Source organism: Pristiophorus japonicus, unplaced genomic scaffold (genome assembly GCF_044704955.1).
Source record: "Pristiophorus japonicus isolate sPriJap1 unplaced genomic scaffold, sPriJap1.hap1 HAP1_SCAFFOLD_608, whole genome shotgun sequence".
Taxonomy (NCBI): domain Eukaryota; kingdom Metazoa; phylum Chordata; class Chondrichthyes; family Pristiophoridae; genus Pristiophorus; species Pristiophorus japonicus.
Window position 1 is genome coordinate 247,235 of NW_027254518.1, and position 6,000 is coordinate 253,234.

Below are 6,000 nucleotides of genomic sequence, written 5' to 3' on the forward strand. Positions count from 1 at the left end.
CCTCACCCCGCCCGACCTCGCCCCGCCCAACCTCATCATGCCCGACGTCGGCCTGCCAGATCTCGCACCACCCAACCTCACCCCGCCCAATCTCACCCCGCCCGACCTCACCCCGCCCGATCTTACCCCGCCCGACCTCACCCCGCCCGATCTTACCTCGCCCGATCTCGCCCCACCCAACCTCACCCCGCCCGATCTCGCCCCACCCAACCTCATCCCGCCCGACCTCGCCCCGCCCGATCTCACCCCGCCCGACCTCACCCCGCCCGATCTCACCCCGCCCGACCTCACCCCGCCCGATCTCGCCCCACCCAACCTCACCCTGCCCGATCACGCCCCACCCAACCTCATCCCGCCCGATCTCGCCCCACCCAACCTCACCCCGCCCGATCTCTCCCCACCCAACCTCATCCCGCCCGACCTCGTCCCGCCCGACCTCACCCCGCCCGATTTCACCCCGCCCGACCTCGCCCCGCCCGATCTCACCCCACCCGACATCGCCCTGCCCGTCCTCACCCCGCCCAACCTCACCCCGCCCGACCTCGCCCCGCCCGAACTTGCCCCGCCCGATCTCAACCCTCCTGATCTCGCCCCGCCCGACCTCGCCCCGCCCGATCTCACCCCCCGACCTCGCCCCGCCCAACCTCACCCCGCCCGATCTCGCCCCACCCAACCTCACGCTGCCCGATCTCGCCCTACCCAACCTCACCCCGCCCGACCTCGCCCCACCCAAACTCACCCCGCCCGACCTCGCCCCGCCCAACCTCGCCCCGCCCGATCTCACCCCGCCCGATCTCACCCCGCCCGATCTCACCCCGCCCGACCTCGCCCCGCCCAACCTCACCCCGCCCGACCTCGCCCCGCCCAACCTCGTCATGCCCGACGTCGGCCTGCCAGATCTCGCACCACCCAACCTCACCCCGCCCAATCTCACCCCGCCCGACCTCACCCCGCCCGATCTCACCCCGCCCGACCTCACCCCGCCCGATCTTACCTCGCCCGATCTCGCCCCACCCAACCTCACCCCGCCCGATCTCGCCCCACCCAACCTCATCCCGCCCGACCTCGCCCCGCCCGATCTCACCCCGCCCGGCCTCACCCCGCCCGATCTCACCCCGCCCGACCTCACCCCGCCCGATCTCGCCCCACCCAACCTCACCCTGCCCGATCACGCCCCACCCAACCTCATCCCGCCCGATCTCGCCCCACCCAACCTCACCCCGCCCGATCTCTCCCCACCCAACCTCATCCCGCCCGACCTCGTCCCGCCCGACCTCACCCCGCCCGATTTCACCCCGCCCGACCTCGCCCCGCCCGATCTCACCCCACCCGACCTCGCCCTGCCCGTCCTCACCCCGCCCAACCTCACCCCGCCCGACCTCGCCCCGCCCGAACTTGCCCCGCCCGATCTCAACCCTCCTGATCTCGCCCCGCCCGACCTCGCCCCGCCCGATCTCACCCCCCGACCTCGCCCCACACGACCTCGCCCCGCCCGACCTCGCCCCACCCCGCCCGACCTCGCCCCGCCCGATCTCACCCCCGCCCGATCTCGCAACGCCTGACCTCGCCCGCCCGATCTCACCCCCGCCCGATCTCACACCGCCAGACCTCACCCCGCCCGACTTCGTTCCTTCCCAATCTCGCTCCACCCGACTTCGCCCCCGCCCGACCTCACCCCGCCTGATCTCGCCCCGCCCGATCTCACCCCGCCTGACCTCACCCCGCCCGATCTCACCCCGCCCGACCTCGCCCCGCCCAACCTCACCCCACCCGACCTCACCCCGCCCGACCTCGTCATGCCCGATCTCGCCCCCGCCCGATCTCGCACCGCCTGACCTCGCCCCGCCCAACCTCGCCCCGCCCGATCTCGCCCCCGCCCGATCTCACACCGCCAGACCTCACCCCGCCCGACTTTGTTCCTTCCCAATCTCGCCCCACCCGACTTCGCCCCCGCCCGACCTCACCCCGCCTGATCTCGCCCCGCCCGATCTCACCCCGCCTGACCTCACCCCGCCCGATCTCACCCCGCCCGACCTCGCCCCGCCCAACCTCACCCCGCCCGACCTCGCCCCGCCCGACCTCACCCCGCCCGACCTCGTCATGCCCGACCTCGGCCTGCCCGATCTCACCCCGCCCGACCTCGCCCTGCCCGTCCTCACACCGCCCGACTTCGCCCTGCCCGATCTCGAACAGCCCGACCTCGCCCGCTCGATCTCGCCCCCTCCCAATCTCGCCCCACCCGACCTCGCCCCGCCCAATCTTGTTCCGCCCGACTTTGCTCCGCACGATCTCACACCGCCCGGCCTCACTCCGCCCAGTCTCGACCCGCCCGACCTCGCCCCGCCCGGCCTCACTCCGCATGATCTTGCCCCGCCCGAACTCACTCCGCCCGATCTCGGCCCGCCCGATGTCGCCACATCCCAACCTCACCCCGCCCGATCTCGGCCTGCACGATCTCGCCACGCCCGATCTCACCCCGCCCGACCTCGCCCCGCCCGATCTCGCCACGCCCGACCTCACCCCGCCCGATCTCGCCCCGCGCGATCTCGCCCCGCCCGATCTCGCCCCGCCCGACCTCACTCCGCGCGACCTCACTCCACCCAACCTCACTCCACGCGACCTCACTCCACCAGATCTCACCCCGCCCAACCTCGCCCCGCCCGATCTCGCCCCCGCCCGATCTCACACCGCCCAACCCCGCCCCGTCCGATCCCGTTCCGCCCGACCTCGCCCCGCCCGATCTCGCCCCACCCGACCTCGCCCCACCCGACCTCGCCCCGCCCAATCTTGTCCCGCCCGACTTTGCTCCGCCCGATCTCACACCGCCCGGCCTCACTCCGCCCGATCTCGCTCCGCCCGACCTCGCCCTGTCCAATCTCGACCCGCCCGACCTCGCCCTGCCCGGCCTCACTCCGCATGATCTTGCCCCGCCAGAACTCACTCCGCCCGATCTCGGCCCGCCCGATGTCGTCACATCCCAACCTCACCCCGCCCGATCTCGGCCTGCCCGATCTTGCCACGCCCGATCTCACCCCGCCCGACCTCGCCCCGTCCGATCTCGCCACGCCCGACCTCACCCCGCCCGATCTCGCCCCGCCCGATCTCGCCCCGCCCGACCTCACTCCGCGCGACCTCACTCCACCCAACCTCACTCCACCCGACCTCACTCCGCCAGATCTCACCCCGCCCGATCTCACTCCGCCCGACTTCACGCCATCCGACCTTGCCCCGCCCAATCTCACCCAGCCCCATATCACTCCACCCGTCCTCACCCTGCCCAATCTCACTCCGCTCGACCTCGCCCTGCCCGATCTCACCTCGCCCGACCTCGCCCTGCCCGACCTCACCCTGCCCGATCTCGACCCGTCCGATCTCGCCCCACCTGATCTCGCCCTGCCTGATCTCGCCCCGCCCGACCTCGCCCCGCCCGACCTCACTCCGCCCGACCTCACACCGACCGACCTCACTCCGCTCGACCTCACTCTGCCCGATATCGACCCGCCCGACCTCGCCCCACCCGATGTCATCCCCGCCGAATCTCGCCCCCTCCGATCTCGCTCCGCCCGACCTCGCCCCACCCGATCCCACCCCACCCGATCGCGCCCTGTCCGCTCTCGCACCGCCCGACCTCGCCCCGCCCGATCTCGCCCCGCCCGACCTCACTCCGCGCGACCTCACTCCACCCAACCTCACTCCACCCGACCTCACTCCGCCAGATCTCACCCCGCCCGATCTCACTCCGCCCGACTTCACGCCATCCGACCTTGCCCCGCCCAATCTCACCCAGCCCCATATCACTCCACCCGTCCTCACCCTGCCCAATCTCACTCCGCTCGACCTCGCCCTGCCCGATCTCACCTCGCCCGACCTCGCCCTGCCCGACCTCACCCTGCCCGATCTCGACCCGTCCGATCTCGCCCCACCTGATCTCGCCCTGCCTGATCTCGCCCCGCCCGACCTCGCCCCGCCCGACCTCACTCCGCCTGACCTCACACCGACCGACCTCACTCCGCTCGACCTCACTCTGCCCGATATCGACCCGCCCGACCTCGCCCCACCCGATGTCATCCCCGCCGAATCTCGCCCCCTCCGATCTCGCTCCGCCCGACCTCGCCCCACCCGATCCCACCCCACCCGATCGCGCCCTGTCCGCTCTCGCACCGCCCGACCTCGCCCCGCCCGATCTCGCCCCACACGACCTCGCCCCGCCCGACCTCGCCCCACCCGATCCCACCCCGCCCGACCTCGCCCCGCCTGATCTCGCCCCTGCCCGCTCTCACACCGCCCAACCTCGCCCCGCCCGATCTCACACCGCCCGACCCCGCCCCGTCCGATCTCTTTCCGCCCGACCTCGCCCCGCCCGATCTCGCCCCACCCGACCTCGCCCCGCCAGACCTCACCCCGGCCGACTTCGTTCCTTCCCAATCTCGCCCCACCCGACTTCGCCCCCGCCCGACCTCACCCCGCCTGATCTCGCCCCGCCCAATCCCACCCCGCCCGACTTCGCCCTGCCCGATCTCGAACAGCCCGACCTCGCCCGCTTGATCTCGCCCCCTCCCAATCTCGCCCCACCCGACCTCGCCCCGCCCAATCTTGTCCCGCCCGACTTTGCTCCGCCCGATCTCACACCGTCCGGTGTCACTCCGCCCGATCTCGCTCCGCCCGACCTCCCCTGCCCAATCTCGACCCGCCCGACCTCGCCCCGCCCGGCCTCACTCCGCATGATCTTGCCCCGCCCGAACTCACTCCGCCCGATCTCGGCCCGCCCGATGTCGCCACATCCCAACCTCAGCCCGCCCGATCTCGGCCTGCCCGATCTCGCCACGCCCGATCACACCCCGCCCGACCTCGCTTTACCCGATCTCGCCACGCCCGATCTCACCCCGCCCGACCTCACCCCGCCCGATCTCGCCACGCCCGACCTCACTCCGCGCGACCTCACTCCACCCAACCTCACTCCACCCGACCTCACTCCGCCAGACCTCACCCCGCCCGATCTCACTCCGCCCGACTTCACGGCATCCGACCTTGCCTCGCCCAATTTCACCCAGCCCGATCTCACTCCGCCCGTCCTCACCCTGCCCAATCTCACTCCGCTCGACCTCGCCCTGGCGACATCACCCTGCCCGATCTCGACCCGTCCGATCTCGACCCGTCCGATCTCGCCCCGCCTGATCTCGCCCTGCCCGATCTCGAACAGCCCGACCTCGCCCGCTCGATCTCGCCCCCTCCCAATCTCGCCCCACCCGACCTCGCCCCGCCCAATCTTGTTCCGCCCGACTTTGCTCCGCACGATCTCACACCGCCCGGCCTCACTCCGCCCAGTCTCGACCCGCCCGACCTCGCCCCGCCCGGCCTCACTCCGCATGATCTTGCCCCGCCCGAACTCACTCCGCCCGATCTCGGCCCGCCCGATGTCGCCACATCCCAACCTCACCCCGCCCGATCTCGGCCTGCACGATCTCGCCACGCCCGATCTCACCCCGCCCGACCTCGCCCCGCCCGATCTCGCCACGCCCGACCTCACCCCGCCCGATCTCGCCCCGCCCGATCTCGCCCCGCCCGATCTCGCCCCGCCCGACCTCACTCCGCGCGACCTCACTCCACCCAACCTCACTCCACGCGACCTCACTCCACCAGATCTCACCCCGCCCAACCTCGCCCCGCCCGATCTCGCCCCCGCCCGATCTCACACCGCCCGACCCCGCCCCGTCCGATCTCGTTCCGCCCGACCTCGCCCCGCCCGATCTCGCCCCACCCGACCTCGCCCCACCCGACCTCGCCCCGCCCAATCTTGTCCCGCCCGACTTTGCTCCGCCCGATCTCACACCGCCCGGCCTCACTCCGCCCGATCTCGCTCCGCCCGACCTCGCCCTGTCCAATCTCGACCCGCCCGACCTCGCCCTGCCCGGCCTCACTCCGCATGATCTTGCCCCGCCAGAACTCACTCCGCCCGATCTCGGCCCGCCCGATGTCGTCACATCCCAACCTCACCCCGCC